Source organism: Pristiophorus japonicus, chromosome 25 (genome assembly GCF_044704955.1).
Source record: "Pristiophorus japonicus isolate sPriJap1 chromosome 25, sPriJap1.hap1, whole genome shotgun sequence".
Taxonomy (NCBI): domain Eukaryota; kingdom Metazoa; phylum Chordata; class Chondrichthyes; family Pristiophoridae; genus Pristiophorus; species Pristiophorus japonicus.
Window position 1 is genome coordinate 24,072,474 of NC_092001.1, and position 19,785 is coordinate 24,092,258.

At 46.1% G+C, this 19,785-nt stretch overlaps 2 non-coding genes across 2 annotated transcripts; both read right to left on the minus strand.

Annotated features, from left to right (window-relative positions):
• Positions 1-10,008: 10,008 nt before the first annotated feature.
• Positions 10,009-10,081, minus strand: trnav-aac (transfer RNA valine (anticodon AAC)). The gene has a single exon. It is a non-coding gene; the product is annotated as a tRNA-Val (tRNA).
• A 4,000-nt stretch (positions 10,082-14,081) lies between these two features.
• Positions 14,082-14,154, minus strand: trnai-uau (transfer RNA isoleucine (anticodon UAU)). The gene has a single exon. It is a non-coding gene; the product is annotated as a tRNA-Ile (tRNA).
• Positions 14,155-19,785: the final 5,631 nt, after the last annotated feature.

Sequence of the window (19,785 nt, forward strand, 5' to 3'; positions counted from 1 at the left end):
ACCTGTTTTGGATAAAGATGCAGTGGTTGTGTCGAGGTTCACATCGAGCAGCTCCATAACACAGGACTCTGCGCTCTCCGGGCTGTTCCCAGGGACACACACCGAGACAGACATCACCTGCTGCTGGAGGGCCATCAACTCAGTCAAAGATGCTCTTTGGTCTTGCCGAAACTTGCTGGTCTTCCAGAGCAAGGAGATGTCCACGTCTGCTTGTTGCAGACTGGCACAATCCAAGATCCAGGATTACGTGCTGAGGGACACACTAAAAATTGGTGTGGTTGCCGCAAAGTCAGGGTGGGGAAGGGCCACAGTTTAAAGCCCTTCTGACACGGTAAACTTCGGGGCAGGAATCAGAATAAAACTCCGCTCGGGCCGTATTGTAACTTCTTTATTGTGTACATGGAGCACCATGTTTGAGTACAGGGGCAGGGAGGTGTTGCTACAGTTGTACAGGGCATTGGTGAGGCCACACCTGGAGTATTGTGTACAGTTCTGGTCTCCTAACCTGAGGAAGGACATTCTTGCTATTGAGGGAGTGCAGCGAAGGTTCACCAGACTGATTCCCGGGATGGCGGGACTGACCTATCAAGAAAGACTGGATCAACTGGGCTTGTATTCACTGGAGTTCAGAAGAATGAGAGGGGACCTCATAGAGACATTTAAAATTCTGACGGGGTTAGACAGGTTAGATGCAGGAAGAATGTTCCCAATGTTGGGGAAGTCCAGAACCAGAGGTCAAGTCTAAGGATAACGGGTAAGCCATTTAGGACCGAGATGCGGAGGAACTTCTTCACCCAGAGAGTGGTGAACCTGTGGAATTCTCTACCACAGAAAGTTGTTGAGGCCAATTCACTAAATATATACAAAAAGGAGTTAGATGATGTCCTTACTACTAGGGGGATCAAGGGGTATGGTGAAAAAGCAGGAATGGGGTACTGAAGATGAATGTTCAGCCATGAACTCATTGAATGGCGGTGCAGGCTAGAAGGGCCGAATGGCCTACTCCTGCACCTATTTTCTATTTTTCTATGTTTCTATGATCTGTAAACACCTATGTAGTGCCATGTACAATGTAAGGTCTGTTTCGTGATGCACGTTGAAAAAAATTGTAAATGTTCCGTCACCCATTCCATGTACTGTATAGTGACACGAGTGATGTAATTTGTTGAATGTACTACAAGGTATCCCGTATTGTACCGAATTGTACTGGAACTGAAAAGCAAGGGAATGCATCGACCAGAACTGCCGTCAGCACCCAAATGTAGTGCATGGGATTACTGACCGCAGCTAAATGTACTGAACTGCTTTTGAATGTACTGTACAAATTTTTATCTGAATAAAGTATTTTTTTAAATAAAAAAAAAATCTCTGCCTGACACCTTGGAAACAGTGAGACAGACCTTGGAGCAAGGGTCTGGTTATTGCCAAACAGCAAAGGAAATATTAATTCTGGAAGAACAATATCCAAAAGAACAGTGACCACGACGTGATTTGAACACGCAACCTTCGGATCTGGAGTCAGACACACTACCGTTGCACCATAAGACCTACACAGTAAGTAGGAGATGTTCATCTATATGAAGGTTCTGTAATACAATGGGCGAAAAATCTCCGCCCATTCCCACCAGGTATCACATGCAGCGCTCACCTGACAGGCACCGTATGGTTACTTCTTAAACTTTTCTTTTGCTTTCACGGGAGACCATCATTAATTAACTCCTCACCTTCTTTTGCACAATCAAACAAATGCTAACTCAGGAACAGTTCATACTTCAATCATTTGTCCTGTGCTTTGCACCTTAACTCGAAAACCATATCCCATTTTACTCACTGTGTTATAGCTTTCTGGTTCAAAATCTTCATTGCCGATGACACCACGAATCTGGGGCAACTTTTATCAAATTAAACAGCACCAGTTATTCGTACCATGCACACAAAATACAATCAGTAGTGAAGATAAAATCGCACCGTGCGTATTTTCAGATTCAACGCAGTAGCATTTCAAATAAAGTGAAAGAATTTTACACTGAAAAGTATTGCAAGTGTTGCTTGTATTTGTGTCTTTAATTAAACTTTGTGACATCTGACTCCCATTCATGCCACTGCTGAATAAGAAAGGAGGGTTTGACATTGACCAGACTGCACTGGCCCTGATATTTGTGAGCTCATCCTTTATATTCAGTGGTTTATCGCCCTTTGATGGGCTGCAGTGTAGCGGATATCACGTTGGCCTCACATTGAGTACTGTTGAGGGGGATGACTCATCAGGGGAGTGCAGCAGCAGCCAAGTTCATGGCACCGTGGCTGGCTCTGCTGCACAGAAGGGCAGGAAAAAGGATGGGACAGCGATAGTGATAGGGAATTCGATTGGAAGGGGAATAGATAGGCGTTTCTGCGGCCGCAACCGAGACTCCAGGATGGTATGTTGCCTCCCTGGTGCAAGGGTCAAGGATGTCTCGGAGCGGGTGCAGGACATTCTGAAAAGGGAGGGAGAACAGCCAGTTGTCGTGGTGCGCATTGTTACCAAAGATTTAGGTAAAAAAAGGGATGAGGTCCTACGAGATGAATGTAAGGAGCTAGATGCTGACTTAAAAAGTAGGACCTCAAAAGTAGTAATCTCGGGATTGCTACCAATGCCACGTGCTAGTCAGAGTCGGAATCGCAGGATAGCTCAGATGAATACGTGGCTTGAGCAGTGGTGCAGCAGGGAGGGATTCAAATTCCTGGGGCATTGGAACCGGTTCTGGGGGAGGTGGGACCAGTACAAAGCAGACGGTCTGTACCTGTGCAGGTCCGGAACCAAAGTCCTAAGGGGGTGTGTTTGCTAGTGCTTTTGGGGAGGAGTTAAACTAATATGGCAGGGGGATGGGAACCAATGCAGGGAGACAGAGGGAAACAAAATGGAGACAGATACAAAAGACAGAAAGGAGATGAGTAATAGTGGAGGGCAGAGAAACCCAAGGCAAAAACCAAAAATGGCCACTGTACATCAAAATTCTAAAGGGTCAAAGTTTAATAAAAAGGCAAGACTGAAAGCTCGGTGCCTCAATGCGAGGAGTATTCAGAACGCAGGAGAGGGCTCTGAGCTCGTTAGAGTGGGTGAGAGCGCAGATAAACAGGACCCCAAGAAAGAATGCAAAAGGCAGGAGGCAACAGAGCAGAGCAGCACTGGGGTAAGTGTAAACCACAAGGTAATATAAAGGGACAATATGTATGAATATAAAGGGGCTGCAGGAGGGGTCAAAACTAAAAATCATGGATTAAAACTAGTATTAAATACTTTACCTAAACGCACACAGCATTCAAAATAAAGTAAATGAGTTGACGGCACAAATCATGACAAATGGGTATGATTTGGTGGCCATTACAGAAACGTGGTTGCAGGGTGGCGAAGACAGGGAATTAAACATACAGGGGTAGCTGACAATTCGGAAAGATAGACAAGAAGGGAAAGGATGTGGCGTAGCTCTGTTAATAAAGGATGATATCAGGGCAGTTGTGAGAATTGATATTGGCTCTAATGAACAAAATGTTGAATCATTGTGGGTGGAGATTAGAGATCGTAAGGGGAAAAAGTCACTGGTGGGCGTAGTTTATAGGCGCCCAAATAATAACTTGACGGTGGGGTGGGCAATAATCAAGGGAATAATAGAGGCATGTGAAAAAGGAACGGCAGTAATCATGGGGGATTTTAACCTACATTGGTCAAATCAAATCGCACGGGGTAGCCTGGAGGAGGAATTCATAGAATGCATACAAGATTGTTTCTGAGAACAATATGTTACAGAACATGCAAGGGAGCAAGCTATCTTAGATCTGGTTCTGTGCAATGAGACAGGAATAATAAACGATCTCCTAGTAAAAGATCCTCTCGGAATGAGTGATCACAATATGGTTGAATTTGTAATATAGATTGAGAGTGAGGAAGTAGTGTCTCAAACGAGCATACAATGCTTAAACAAAGGGGACTACAGTGGGATGAGGGCAGAGTTGGCTAAAGTAGACTGGGAACACAGACTAAACGGTGGCACAACTGAGGTACAGCAGAGGACTTTTAAGGAGCTCTTTCATAGTGCACAACAAAAATATATTCCAGTGAAAAAGAAGGGCAGTAAGAGAAGGGATAACTTGCCGTGGATAACCAAGGAAATAAAGGAGAGTATCAAATTAAAAACCAATGCGTATAAGGTGGCCAAGGTTAGTGGGAAACTAGAAGATTGGGAAAATTTTAAACGACAGCAAACAATGACTAAGAAAGCAATAAAGAAAGGAAAGATAGATTACAAAATTAAAATTGCGCAAAACATAAAAACAGATAGTAAAAGCTTTTACTGATATATAAAACGGCAAAGAATGACTAAAGTAAATGTTGGTCCCTCAGAAGATGAGAAGGGGGATTTAATAATGGGAAATGTGTAAATGGCTGAGATCTTAAACAATTATTTACTTCGGTCTTCACAGTGGAAGACACAAAAACCTTGCCAGAAATTGCTTGTCACAGGAATGTGGGAAGGGAGGACCTTGAGCCAATCACTATCACTAGACGGGTAGTGCTGGACAGGCTAATGGGACTCAAGGTAGACAAGTTCCCTGGTCCTTATGAAATGCATCCCAGGGTATTAAAAGAGATGGCGGAAGTTTTTGCAGATGCATTCGTTATAATCTTCCAAAATTCTCTGGACTCTGGGGAGGTACCAGCGGATTGGAAAGCAGCTAATGTAACGCCTCTGTTTAAAAAAGGGGGCAGACAAAAGGCAGGTAACAATCGGACGGTTAGTTTAACATCTGTAGTGGGGAAAATGTTTGAAACTATCATTAAGGAAGAAATAGCGGGACATCTAGATAGGCTTAGTGCAATCAAGCAGACGCAGCATGGATTCATGAAGGGGAAATCATGTTTAACTAATTTACTGGAATTCTTTGAGGATATAACGAGCATGGTGGAGAGAGGTGTACCGATGGATGTGGTGTATTTAGATTTCCAAAAGGCATTCGATAAGGTACCACACAAAAGGTTACTTCCGAAGATAGAGGTACGCGGAGTCAGAGGATATGTATTAGCATGGATCGAGATTTGGCTGGCGAACAGAAAGCAGAGAGTCGGGATAAATGGGTGCTTTCAGGTTGGAAATCGGTGGTTAGTGGTGTGCCACAGGGATCGGTGCTGGGACCACAACTGTTTGCAATATACATAGATGACCTGGAAGAGGGGACAGAGTGCACTGTAAAATAATTTGCAGATGACACAAAGATTAGTGGGAAAGCGGGTTGTGTGGAGGACACAGAGAGGCTGCAAAGAGATTTGGATAGGTTAAGCGAATGGGCTAAGGTTTGGCAGATGAAATGCAATGTCGGAAAGTGTGAGGTCATCCACCTTGGGGAAAAAAACAGTAAAAGGGAATATTATTTGAATGGGGAGAAATTACAACATGCTGCAGTGCAGAGGGACCTGGGGGTCCTTGTGCATGAATCCCCAAAAGTTAGTTTGCAGGTGCAGCAGGTAATCAGGAAGGTGAATGGAATGTTCGCCTTCATTGCGAGAGGGATGGAGTACAAAAGCAGGGAGGTCCTGCTGCAACTGTGTACGGTATTGGTGAGGCCGTACCTGGAGTACTGCGTGCAGTTTTGGTCACCTTACTTAAGGAAGGATATACTGGCTTTGGAGGGGATACAGAGACGATTCACTCGGCTGATTCCGCAGATGAGGGGGTTACCTTATGATGATAGATTGAGGAGACTGGGTCTTTACTCGGTGGAGTTCAGAAGAATGAGGGGTGATCTCATAGAAACGTTTAAAATAATGAAAGGGATAGACAAGATCGAGGCAGAGAGGTTGTTTCCACTGGTAAGGGAGACTAGAACTAGGGGGCACAGACTCAAAATACGGGGGAGCCAATTTAGAACCGAGTTGAGAAGCAATTGCTTCTCCCAGAGGTTTGTGAATCTCTGGAATTATCTGCCCAAGGAAGCAGTTGAGGCGAGATCATTGAATGTATTCAAGTCACAGATAGATAGATGTTAAACCACTAAGGGAATTAAGGGTTACGGGGAGCGGGTGGGTAAGTGGAGCTGAGTCCACGGCCAGATCAGCCATGATCTTGTTGAATGGCGGAGCAGGCTCAAGGGGGTAGATGGTCTACTCCTCTTCCTAATTCTTATGTTTCTTATGGAGCAGGCGTCTACTACAACCAAAAACATTTTTGAAAGAACCTGCGTCGTCCTCATGGATGCGTGCCCAAGGCTTGGTGGGCCAGGACTAGGAGCTAAGGGGGGCTTCCCTGGGCGCATTACCCAGCTGGGCAAACGTAATGCACCTACAAACACAAAGTTCCAGATCTGCGTCATTCCCTGGACACCAAATGTGTGACTTGGCAATTGCCTTCCTCATGACAATGCCCGGGTGCTCATTGTGGAGTTCTCTGATGAACACCTCTCTGCCCATCTGGTTTCTACGCGGTTTCCCCACAGTAGGCAATCGGCCTGAATCGAGAGTTCATCCCTGCGCCTGTGAAATAGTTTAACTTCCTCACGACATGCCCTGTACGTGGCTGCCCAGTCCCCATTCAGGACATATTTCTTGACTGGAGACAATAGCGGGTCTCCATTTCTCCAGACTTTAATCTGACGGGCTGTCACGGGTGAGCCTTCACTTCCGAAATCTTCAACAGCCATGACCATCTCAGCACCATGCTCGGTAGCCCCCTCAGTGGTGGCTAGTGGGAGCCTGCTGAGTGCATCGGCGCAGTTTTCGGTGCCCGGTCTGTGCCGAATTGTGTAGTCATAGGCGGCTAACGTGAGTGCCCACCTCTGTATGCGGGCCGATGCATTTGCATTTATGGCCTTGTTGTCGGCCAAAAGGGACGTTAGGGGTTTGTGATCTGGCTCCAGCTCAAATTTCCTGCCAAACAGGTATTGGTGCATTTTCTTTACTGCATATACACATGCGAGCGCCTCCTTTTCTACCATCCCGTAGCCCCTTTCTGCCTGGGACAGACTTCTGGAGGCCGAAGCTACCGGCTGTAACTGACACTTGGCATTGACATGCTGCAACACACACCCGACACCATAGGACGACGCAACTTTACACAAGTGTCTTACATAGGTCATATAGCGTTAACAGAGTGTTGGAACATAACAAATTGCGAGCTCTATTAAAAGTCCTTTCCTGGCTGTCCCCCCAGACACATTCGCGACCTTTGCGTAGGAGCACGTGTAGCGGCTCCAGCAGCTTGCTCAATTTGGGAAGAAAGTTACCAAAATAGTTCAGGAGCCCCAGGAACGAATGCAGCTCCGTCGTGTTACGGGATCTGGGTGCTCTCTGGATCGCTTCCGTTTTGGAGGCAGTAGGGCTGATCCCGTCTGATGCTCCCCTCCTTCCCAGGAATTCTACCTCTGGAGCTATGAAGACGCACTTTGCCTTTTTCAGTCGCAGCCCTATCCGGTCCAGTCTGCGTAGCACCTCCTCCAGGTTGTGGAGGTGTTCTTCAGTATAGTAACCCGTAATGGGGATGTCGTCCTGAAAAACCACCGTCCCTGGAATCGACTTGAGGAGGCTTTTCATATTTCATTGGAAGATCGCGGCAACCGAGCGAATCCCGAACGGACATCTGTTGTACTCAAACAACCCCTTGTGTGTCGTGATGGTGGTCAGCTTCTTCGACTCACTCGCCAGCTCCTGGGTCATGTAAGCTGAGGTCAGGTCTAATTTTGAAAAAAGTTTGCCACCGGATAGCGTCGTAAAGAGATCCTCCGCTCTCAGTAGCGGGTACTGGAGTTGGAGTGACACCCGATTGATGGTTGCCTTGTAATCACCACATATCCTGACCGACCCATCCGCCTTGAGCAGCGGCACAATCGGGCTCGCTCAGTCACTGAATTCAACTGGCGAGATGATGCCTTCCCTTAGCAGGCGGTTCAATTCGCCTTCTATCTTTTCCCGCATCACATACGGCTCCGCCCTGGCCTTGTGGTGTACTGGCTTGGCGTCCGGGTTTATGTGAATCACTACCTTGGCCCCCATGAAAGTACCAATGCCGGGTTGAAATAATGAGTCAAATTTGTTGAGGATCTGTGAGCATGATACTCGCTCCACAGAGGAAATTGCATTGACATCGCCCCATTTCCAGTTCATGACAGCAAGCCAACTTTGTGGGTCACGACTACCGTGGCGCTGCCTGGCACCTGAATGATCTCCTTTGTGTACGTTCGTATCTGTGCGTCAATCGGCAATAATTTTGGACTCCTGGCCTTGGACGCCCACAACTTTTCGAACTATTTGATACCTATCAGGGACTGGCTGGCCCACGTGTCTAGCTCCACTGATACTGGGATGCCATTGAGGAGCACTTTCATCATTATCGGTCGCGTCCTGGTGTATGAAATGTATACGTGCTCCACATGAACTAACTGAACTTCACCTTGCAGCGATTTCCCCCAGTGTCCATTTCTGCAATTTCTGCAGGTATTTTGCTCATCTCTGCAAACTCCGGCTGAGTGTGTGCCTCCACGCCTCCAACATGAGCTGCTGTTGGAAACAAAAGGTCTCTTGCCAGTCGATCGTCACTGACTGCCCCGTGATTGTCCATGAGTGCACCATTAACAGGTGCTGTTGGCCCCATTACTGGCCGCATTCTCCCTTGCAATGACGTGAATTGCCGTTCAGTCTGCCATTGTCTCTGTCGAACTCCGCCTCTGGGTTCGGCTACATATTGGGGCATGCCTGACTGCCCTTGGCTGCCTGGAGAACTGTGTGATGCTTTAACAATGTTGAATCTCTGTCCCAACCATTGCTTAACACAGTACCTCTCGTCTGTTCTGTTAGTGGCCATGCTCGCGTGGTTTAAATCCCAGTTTCTCATCGCCATTAATATGTCCTTACTATACAGTGTAAATGCACACGAGGCCCATGCTTCAGAGGAGGTCAGTCTATGACCTGTCCTTTATTCCTTAGCACTCAAGTGATGGAAGTGGGTGGAGCTTCCGCTTTTATACCTGAAGGTCCAGGTTAGGAATGTCTCCCACAAGTTCACCACCTAGTGGTTATTGTTCTCACAGTGTACAACTTCGGTCAGATTATACATGGGTTACAATGCTGGTTGAATACATGACAGTGCCGGCCTCACTCACTCTGGAACTGGGGACGAGCGATTAGTCGATGGGTTGTTTGCGGCTTCGATCTGCTGTTGTGAAGCGAGGATATTCAGGATCCTTTAATAAGCTCTCCCAACTCAACTGAATGCAGCCGGAATGTGCAGCTTTGAGAGGGGCTTTCTACACCGTCAGGGCTGTAAACGGGAGGGAGTGAGAGACACTGTGTAGAGTTTGAGTGTGTACAGAGCTGTACAGAGAAACCAGCCAATTTAACAGGGCTGTGAGACACTGCATTTTGTTAATAGTATAGTATTAGGCAGTCCCTCGTATCGAGGATGACTTGTTTCCAGACTAAAAAGGGATGAGTTTACAGGTGTTTCGATGAGGGACCTGACAATCTAGGTCCAGAACTACATGTTGAAGGGTGGAAGATGCCTGTGGGTGGATTGTTTTAACGTGGGGTGACCGTTGCACACCAACCACCACACGAGCTTGACAGAGCTAGGTCTTGGTCCAGTGGCAAGGATTATACAAGACGACCATAGACCAAGCTCTGCTGCATGGACGTAGTGTGTACACATGCGCCGACTATCCATAGATCGCAGTGTGGGCTGGCCCGTGCTGTTCCTGGGCCCTCGCCTCTCCTGAGCCCCGATCACGACGCTCCTGGGACCCGATCTCTCACCGCTCCTCCGCCCCGATCAAAAATGGAGCAGTCAGAAACAGAAAATCAAACAGTCTCTCTTATCATGGAGACATTAAATATCAACACTGTTATTTGAAATATCAAAATATTAAAATCCAGCCTAGTTGAAGGGCTATTAACATCAGCAGAAACAAACACCAACTTTGTTAATATTGAACCATTAATGTCAATTATTCAATTTTTTCTAATATTTAATTGAACAATGTTCAAAATGTTTCCACCCGGTTTCGAACCGGGGACCTTTCGCGTGTTAGGCGAACGTGATAACCACTACACTACAAAAACACTGCGATTGACATACTGCTAGGAACATAACCAGAGCTTTAACCTACACAGCTGGCCGATACTTCAGGAGCTGGTTTTAAGAGAATAGAATTAAGGTGCTATATTTCGGAAGGCTGTGAGTGTGGCAGGAATTGATCTCGTGTTCCCAGGTTTTACACATAGGAACAGGAGATGGCCATTTAGCAGCGTGTGGTTAGGATCTGGAATGCACGGCTTGAAAGGGCGGTGGAGACAGACTCAATCTTATCTTTCGGATGGGAGTTGGATAAGTGTCTGAAGGAAATCAATTGCAGGGCTACGGGGAAAGGGCGGGGAGTGGGACTCGCTGAGAGTCGGTACGGTCTCGACGGGCCGAATGGCCTTCCGTGCTGTAACCATTCCATGATTCGATAAGTTAGTGGCACATTTCATCGTGGGGGTGGAAGCAGAACATTGCAAATGGACATGGATTGAGTCGGCAAACTAGAGGCATCTGATTCAGGAGATTCGCGGGGCGCGGAAATTCGCGAGTTTAATGACTTTGAAAGAAACATTTTTTTTTTGTGCCGTTTCGGTCAGAGAAATGTTTGTGAAAGAATTTTTTTGCAGAAAGGGATGCAGCATTTAACCTTCTGCCTTAACACTTCTTTCTGGGTGTCCGGTCACATTTGGTTTCAATGTTATTCTTCCAGAATTGCTATAAGAACATAAGAATATAAGAATTAGGAACAGGAGTGGGTCATCTTTACCTCGAGCCTGCTCCAACTTCTCCAACATCGGGTACAACCTACACACATCTACCCAGTCCTGTCCCATCAGAATCTTGTATGTTTCGATGAGATCCCCTCTCATCCTTCTAAACTCCAATGTATAAAGGCCCAAATGATCCAATCTCTCCTCAGATGTCAGTCCAGCCATCCCGGGAATCAGTCTGATGAACCTTCGCTGAACTCCCTCAATAGCAAGAACGTCCTTCCTCAGATTAGGAGACCAAAATTGAAAACAATATTCCAGGTGAGGCCTCACCAAGGCCCTGTACAACTGCAGTAAGACCTCCCTGCTCCTATACTCAAATCACTTAGCTATGAAGGCCACCACACCATTTACCTTTTTCCTGCCTGCTGTACCTGTATGCCAACTTTCAGTGACTGATGAACCATGACACCCAGGTCTCATTGCACCTCCCCTTTTCCTAATCTGCCACCATTCAGATAATATTCTGTCTTCACGTTTTTGCCCCCAAAGTGGATAACGTCAAATTTTTCCACATTATACTGCATCTGCCATGAATTTGCCCACTCAGCTAACCTGTTCAAGTCACCCTGCAGTCTCTTAGCGTCCCCCTCACAGCTCACACCGCCGCCCAATTTAGTGTCATCTGCAAACATGGAGATATTACACTCAATTTCTTCATCCAAATCATTGATGTACATTGTAAAGAGCTGGGGTCCCAGCACTGAGCCCTGCGGCACTCCACTAGTCACTGCCTGCCATTCTGAAAAGGACCCGTTTATCCCGATTCTCTGCTTCCTGTCTGCCAACCAGTTCTCTATCCACGTCAGTATATTACCCCCAATACCATGTGCTTTGATTTTGCACACCAATCTCTTGTGTGGACCCTTGTCAAAAGCCTTTTGAAAGTCCAAATACACCACATCCACTGGTTCTCCCTTGTCCACTCTCCTAGTTACATCCTCAAAAATTCCAGAAGATTTGTCAAGCATAAATCCATCCCTTTCATAAATCCATGCTGACTTGGACCGATCCTGTCACTGCTTTCCAAATGCGCTGCTGTTTCATCCTTAATAATTGATTCCAACATTTTCCCCATGACTGATGTCAGGCTAACCGGTCTATAATTACTCGCTTTCTCTCTCCCTCCCTTCTTAAAAAGTGGTTTTACATTAGCTAACCTCCAGTCCATAGGAACTGATCCCGAGTCAATAGACTGTTGGAAAATGAGCACCAATGCATCCACCATTTCTAGGGCGACTTCCTTAAGTACTCTTGGATGTAGACTATCTGGCCCCAGGGATTTATCATCCTTCAATCCCATCAATTTCCCACCTCATAAGGATATCCTTCAGTTTCTCATTCTCACTAGACCCTCGGTCCCCTAGTACTTTTGGAAGGTTATTCGTGTCTTCCTTCGTGAAGATGGAACTGAAGTATTTGTTCAATTGGTCTGCCATTTTTTTGTTCCCCATTATAAATTCACCTGAATCCGACTGCAAGGGACCTACAATTGTCTTCACTAATCTTTTTCTCTTCACATATTTACAGAAGCTTTTTCAGTCAGTTTTTATGTTCCAAGCAAGCTTCCTCTCACAATCCATTTTCACCCTCCTAACGAAAACACTTAGTCCTCCTCTGTTGAATTCTAAATTTCTCCCAGTCCTCAGGTTTGTTCCTTTTTCTGGCCAATTTATCTGCCTCTTCCTTGGTTTTAACACTATCCTTAATTTCCCTTGTTAGCCACGGTTGAGCAACGTTCTCCGTTCTATTTTTACTCCAGACAGGGATGTGCAATTGCTGAAGTCACCCGTGTGATCTTTAAATGTTTGCCATTGCCTATCCACCGTCAAACCGTTAAGTATCCTTAGCCAGTCTATTCTAGCCAATTCACACCTCATACCGTCAAAGTTACCTTTCCTTAAGTTCAGGACCCAAGTTTCTGAGTTAACTGTGACACTATCCATCTTAATGAAGAATTCTACCATATTATGTTACTCTTCCTCAAGGGGCCTCGCACAAATCGATTGCTAATTAGTCCCTTCTCATCACACATCACCCAGTCAAGGATGGCCAGCTCTCTTCTTGGTTGAGAAAACCATCCATAATACACTCCATGAAATCCTCCTCCACCAAATTACTACCATGTGGTTAGCCCAATCACTATGTCGATTAAAGTCACCCATGATAACTGCTGTCCCACCACTGCACACATCCCTTCTTTCTTGTTTGATGCTGTCCCCAACCCTACCACTGCTAACCAGTGAGACAGACATTGCAGCAAGAATCTGGTTATTGTGAAACAGCAATTGCTAAAATAACAGTGACCCCGACATGATTTGAACAAGCAACCCTTTGATCTAGAATCAGACGCACTGCCATTGCACCACAATAGTTAAGAGATGTTCGTCTATATGACGGTTCTGCAATACAAGGGGCTTTAAAATCCCGCCATTCCCACCAGGTATCACAAGCAGCGCTCACCTGACAGTCACCGGATGGTTTGTTCGAAAACTTTTCTCTTGCTTTCACAGGAAAGCATCATTAATTAATCCCTCACCTTCTTTTGCACAATCAAACAAATGCTAACTCAGGGACACTCCGTACTTCAACCATTTGTCCTGTGCTTTGCATGTTAACTGTTAAACCATATCCCATTTTACTAACTGTATTTTAGCTTTCTGGTTCAAAGTCTTCATTGCCGATGACACCACGAATCTGGGGCAACTTTTATCAAATTTAACAGCACCGGTTATTCCTACCGTGCACACAAAATACAATCAGTAGTGAAGATAAAATCCCACTGTGCGTATTTTCAGATTCAACGCAGTAGGATTTCAAATAAAGTGAAATAATTTTACACTGAAAAGATTTGCAAGTGTTACTTTTATTTGTGTCTTTAATTAAACTTTGTGACGTCTGACTCCCGTTCATGCCACTGCTGAATAAGAAAAGAGAGTTTGACGTTGACCAGACTGCACTGCCCCTGATATTTGTCAGCTCATCCTTTATATTCAGTGGTTTCTCGCCCTTTGATTGGCTGCAGTGTAGCGGATATCACGTTGGTCTCACACGCGAAAGGTCCTCGGTGGATCCGTTTTCTCTCACTCAAAGTTTTCTATTTATTGAAGTGAAATAAAAAGCAATTAAGGAATAAGGGAGCCCTTTTGCCAGGAGAATAAATAACAAATAAAAACAGCAAACGCTGGAAATCTCAGCAGGTCAGGCAGCATTTGCAGCGAAACTAAACTCGCATCCGATTGTTCATCCACAGAAAGTTTAAACATAATGTTTCTACCCAGGATCGAACCATGGACCTTTTACATATAAAGCAAACGTGATAACCACTACACTACAGAAACCTCTGATACAATGCCCCCAAAAGAGGGGAGCTGACCAGTGAGATCCCTCTGTGCTGATCGGGAATGTGTTGTCTCACCTTAAACAACTTCTGTCCCACACTGAAAGTTCTCAATCCTTCTCCTCCGCTGCCCTTTACAGAAATGTCACCAATCACCCAGCCACCGTGTTCACTTCCACATCCTCACAGTGGGGCCACAGGGGCTCCTACCATCTCCCTGCGATCAGCGAACTCACGCAGCTTACAAAATTAAACGCCGAACACGTGCCTGGCAAAGGGCAGGAGAAGCCAGATAGTCTGTAAGCTCGGTCTATCACAGAAAGTATTGGTATTCATGGTGATTACAGCAATTATTAATCGTCTCACAGACCTCAATTATTTTTATGCGATGCATTGATCGAGGATTGAAACCAGGTTAGTGCGCCAGATCTTAACCCCTTGACCAGCAGGGAACAGTTACGTTACATGTCGATATATTTATATATATTTATATATGAATGTCAATGGCTAGCGACCTAGACCTCGTGGTGCCCACGGTCGTGTGTCTAACTTTGAGTGAGAGAAATTGTTCCACAGTGACACCTGTCATGTGTTCTACATGGTTACTGCTTGTACTATTACAAGGTGTGCACCAGAGGGCGCTGCAGTGGGAGACTTTTAGCTTACCTGTACAGGTGTGCCTGGCCGAGTGTAAAAGGCAGGCCACCAAGTGTGATCCTCACTCTGTGGTTATCAATAAAGGACTTAGGTCACTACAGTTCAAGCATGATACATTGTCTCGTGGAGTCATCATCAGAGCATCTGAAGGTATAACAATTGGCGACGAGATTACGGACCTTCACACGAAAATGGCTAACCTTCGTACGTTGCAGCAGTTCACTGATGGTGATGATTGTGAAGCCTTTGTGGAGAGGCTCGACCATTTCTTCACAGCAAACGACCTGGCAGGTGACAACCCGGCCATACTGGCTGATAAGTGCAGAGCTATCCTGCTAACCAGTTGTGGGCCCACCATCTGTGGCCTCGTCAGGGACTTGCTGGCACCAGCGAAGAGAACGACCAAGGCATACGAGGAGCTTGTAACACTGATCCAAGAACAACTCAATCCCAAAGAGAGCATCCTCACAGCCAGACAACGGTTTTATACACACCGACGGCCCGAAGGCCAGGAGATCACGAAATATGCTGCAGACCTCAGGAGGCCGGCGGCACCTTGGGATTTTGGTGACCACCTCACCGAAGCACTGCGGGATGTCTTTGTCATCGGAATCGGCCAACAGGGCCTTCTTCATAAGCTACTGTCAGCGGATACCACAGTCATACTGCAGACGGCCATCTCCGTGAGCCAAGCATTCATGACCTCGACCTGTGGCTCCAGGCAGATGACTCATCCTCAGGACTCAAACGCGGCAAGTAATGTGCACAGAGTTGTGCCTTTTTGAGGCTGGACTGTAGAACGTGAACCTTCTCAGGGGAGAGAGAACAGGCCCCCGAGTCCCTTAACTCAAAGTCCATGGTCAGATCAGCCATGATCTTATTGAATGGCAGAGCAGGATCGAGGGGCGGAATGACCGACTCCTGTTCCTATTTCTTATGTTCTTATGTTAATCATTTAAGGAGCTTGAATCATTGATGAAGTTTTCTCCCCTATCTGACTTTACACAGTCTGTATTTCGGAGACTGGTTTAAAATGTTCACTGCTCATGCGACAAGGAACATGGGGCGAATTTTGTTCAATTTATTTCACAGCAAAAGTAGTCTCCAAAATAATGTTTCTACACGGGTACAAACCGGGGACCTTTCACGTGTGGTTCTCCAAAGTGGTGGAGGTTGTGCTCGAGTTTAAAATGGTGCATTGTTTCCACTTTGAAAATGCATCTACAACTACAAGGAACATTTTGCCCATGAATGGGCCCGCATAGTCTACGTGCACCCTCGACCACGGCTCAGTGGTGCCTCCCTGGGGACATTGCTGATTTGGGCACAAATAGTGCACCTTCGGACGCAGAGCTCCAAGTCCGCGTCAATACCAGGCCACCAGACGTGGGATCTGGCTATAGCCTTCATGAGAACAATCCCCGGGTGCTCGCGGTGGAGCTCCCGGACAAATGCCTCTCTGCCTCGCAGAGGCATGTTTCCTCGGCTGCCCCACATCAGGCAGTCTGCTTGTAGTGATAGTTCATGCATGCTCCTGTGAAAGGGTTTTAATTCCTCGGGGCAGGCATCACGAGCCTCTGCCCAGTCACCGGTTAGGACACATCTTTTTACTAAGGATAACATGGGGTCGCTGGCCGTCCAGGCTCTGATTTGGTGAGCTGTTATGGGCGAACCTGCGGACTCAAAGGCATTGATTGCCATGACTATCTCACAGTCCTGTTCGTCAGATCCTTCCGTGGTCGCCAGGGGTAGCCTGCTGAGCGCGTCGGCAAAGTTGTCTGTGCCTGGTCTGTGCCTTATGGTATAGTCGTAGGATGCCAGCATGAGTGCCCACCGTTGAATTCGCGCTGAGGCGTTGCCGTTTATTGCCTTACAGAAACTTCTGGTACAACAGCACCAACAGAGGGGAGCTGATCACTGAGCTCCCTCTGTGCTGATCGGGAATGTGTTGGCTCACCTTAAACAACTTCTGTCCCACACTGAGGGCCAAAGTTTCGGGTGGAGTTCCTCCTAGTTTTTTGGAGAATGTTAGAAATTGCAATTCTCGGATATTAGTTTGCTCCAGTTCTACTGAGTTAGTTGAGGTTGGCTTCAGGTAAGGTATTTTTTTTCAAAAGGGGGTGTGTCCAGCCACTCAGGCCTGTTTTGCAAGTTTCGGCAGTGAAAACTTACTACAAACTAACTTAGGCTGGAGTAAGTGCCCACTTTTGTAAGAACAGAACAACCTTACCGAGAGGTAAGCTCAGTGCAGGCACAGCCAGAGAGGGGGTGGGAATTAAACACAAAAAGGACTGAAGCATTAAACACATCACTTAAAATGTCCAAAAACCTCTTTTGATGATATCTTGCCTTATATCTGCTGAATGAGGATAGTTGCTTCTCTTTTTATATATAAACAAGTGTAGCCACCCGGTTGAGGCAGGCACATTCCGGCTGCTTTCAGATGAGCTGTGAGAGATTATTAAAGGGTCCGAGTGTCATGTAGCCCCCCACAGCAGGATATCCTCTCCCCCGGAGTTTTCATCAGCCTGTGCTCGGTGTACGGGGAGCTTTGGCCCGGGTCCGAGGTAGCTTGCATCCCAGGGATGGACAATAACCCTCTGAGCTCTGGAACTGCAAAGAGCGAATAACTAATGAGTTGTTTGTGGGTTTGAAATGCGGCTTAGATCTGCTGGTATTAACCGAGGCAGGGGCTGTGAAACATTGCATTGTGTTCAGGTTTAATCACAGCAATATCCGCAGTCAGGAGCTGAAAAGGACGAAGAGCTGAAAAAACACAAGAAAAAAGCTAAGAAATATCAGCAATTGTGGTAAACTCTTTAATGTGTTTCCTGCTCGTTTCGTGATGCGGTGCTCACAGAGGGAGCCCGGATTCAGAAAGTAACTCTTTCATTCAAAATCTTTAAAATAATGACATACAACTAATTAAACTGTGTGTCGGGGGATGGGGATGGGTGAAGATTATTTGTTTTATTCCCCATTCATTAACCGACAGCGTTGTTCTGTAGAATTGTTACTGAGGGTCAGTGGTAACTTCAATAACTGAACTTTAATCATTTAAGGATTTTGAATCATTGATGAAGTTTTCTCCCCTATCTGACTTTACACACTCTGTATTTAGGAGACTGGTTTAAAATGTTCAGTGCTCATGCGACAAGGAACCTGGGGCGACTTTTGTTCAATTTATTTCACAGCAAAAATAGTCTCCAATATAATGTTTCTGCCCGGGCTCGAAGCGGGGACTTTTCGCGTGTGATGCCAACGTGATAACCACTACACTACAGAAACGGTGTGGTTAAAGAAATCTTAGGAATATAACCAGAGCTTTAACCTGCACAGCTGGCCGATACTTCAGGAGCTGGTTTTACGAGAATAGAATGACGGTGCGAGAATAGAATGACGTGCTGTAACCATTCCATGATTCGATAAGTTAGTGGCACATTTCATCGTGGGGGTGGGAGCACAATATTGCAAAGGGACATGGATTGAGTCGGCAAAACTAGAGGCATCTGATTCAGGAGATTCGCGGGGCGCGGAAATTCGCGAGTTTAATGACTTTGAAAGAAACTTTTTTTTTTGTGCCGTTTCGGTCAGAGAAATCTTAGTGAAAGGAATTTTTTGCAGAAAGGGATGCAGCATTTAACCTTCTGCCTTAACACTTCTTTCAGGTTGTCATCTCGCATTTCATTTCGATGTTATTCTTCCAGAATTGCTATTTTCTTTGGTGTTTCACAATAACCAGACCCTTGCTCTAAAGTCAGTCTCACTGTTTCCCCAGTCTCCTGTTGATGTAACCAGCAATGAACATTTTGACCCAGACCCCGAATGCACAGTGTGTAAAATGGTTTATGGTTTCAGAGTTCACTTGCAGAGCACAGAAGAAATGATTCAATTATGGAGTTCCTTCAGTTAGCATTTCTTTAATTGTGCAAAAGAAGATTGTGGGTTAATTAATGATGATTTTCGATGAAATCAACATTAAATTAACAGAAATGCAATCGCCGAACATGGGGCTCAAACCCACGACCCTGTAATTAAGATTCTCATGTTATACCGACTGAGCACGCCGGGCTTCTGACTAACGCTGGATTTTATCGCTCATTGCAGCCAGGCGCCTGTTGGCCACCCGCAGCTTGGATACACTAGCGTCCCAAAAGCTCATTGACTGTCGGAGTGGGACCATGCGGTGCTTCAGAAGACAGGTCGAAAAAGCAAAGTCACTGATTCCGTCCCATGTGCTCCTCCGATCAAGAATAGCATCACACTAAAAATGCTTCAATAATGGTTACACCTGAGCTCCACATTTTTCAAGGAGCTGGCTCGTTGGTCTAGGGGTATGATTCTCGCTTTGGGGTTGTTACTTGAAATTTGCGAGAGGTACCGGTTCAAATCCCGGACGAGTTCTCAGTTTACCCACGAATTTTGAAATTGCATCGAACTTTTGCAAAGAAGGACTTGCATTTCTGCAACACCTTTCAGGAACTCATGACGCCCCAAAGCGCTTTCCAGCCGTTGAGTTATGTTTGAAGTGTTGTCGTGTGGGGAAAGATGTGCCCAAATCACCCCACACGAACCGCAACTCTTTGCGAAGGAGTTCGGTGCAAAGAATCAGGTGTCTCAGGGACTTGGACTTTCTATGAATGAGTTCTCCTTGTACCTGCGTTCAAGTTTGAAACAGTAACTGGGCTTCCATCTCACGGGAGCAGTGTGTAGCGGTTAGTGAGTAGGTGACCAGGTTGATGTGCGCCGCTTTCAATCTTTGAAATTTCACCAAACAAAGAAACGGTGAATCCAACTGTCCCTGTAAGCGACAGATTGAAGCGATCGGTGCTCCAAACAGAGCTGGAACACGCGCAGTGCAGTAATAGGGTCCGCAACATTAAATGTCAGAGTTATTAAGCAGACAATAATTAAACATACACTTAACAACAGTACTTACACCCAAACCTTGCGAATGTTAGCCGAAGAACTCAAA